Genomic DNA, 398 nt, shown 5'->3' on the forward strand with positions numbered 1-398 from the left:
TCAAATCTCAGCGAGCTACTGTGCTAGAATGCAGGAGCAGATTCTGAAGACTTGGAAAGGGAACCAGTGGGGCTGAGGTACTTTGCCCATATTGCTATGACTTGCTTTTCTGATTTACTAAAATAAAGTTATACAGAAAGACAATACAAGAAAATACTACCCATAATGTTGGGAAAAGGGAAGTTCTTTCTAAGCAGGATAAAAAAAAAAAAAACCTTCAAAGAAAACATTGACAGTGCTATGGTGAGCACTGTGAATTGTGTAAGACTGTTGAATCACAGATCTGTACCTCTGAAACAAATAATACATTATATGTTAAAAAAAAAAAAGAAAAAGAAAATAGTAGGAAGGGAAAAATGAAGGGGGGGAATCGGAGGGGGAGACGAACCACGAGAGAC

The sequence above is a fragment of the Leptonychotes weddellii genome, chromosome 9 (assembly GCF_054177405.1).
Source record: "Leptonychotes weddellii isolate Sample4059 chromosome 9, ASM5417740v2, whole genome shotgun sequence".
NCBI classification, from domain to species: Eukaryota; Metazoa; Chordata; class Mammalia; order Carnivora; family Phocidae; genus Leptonychotes; species Leptonychotes weddellii.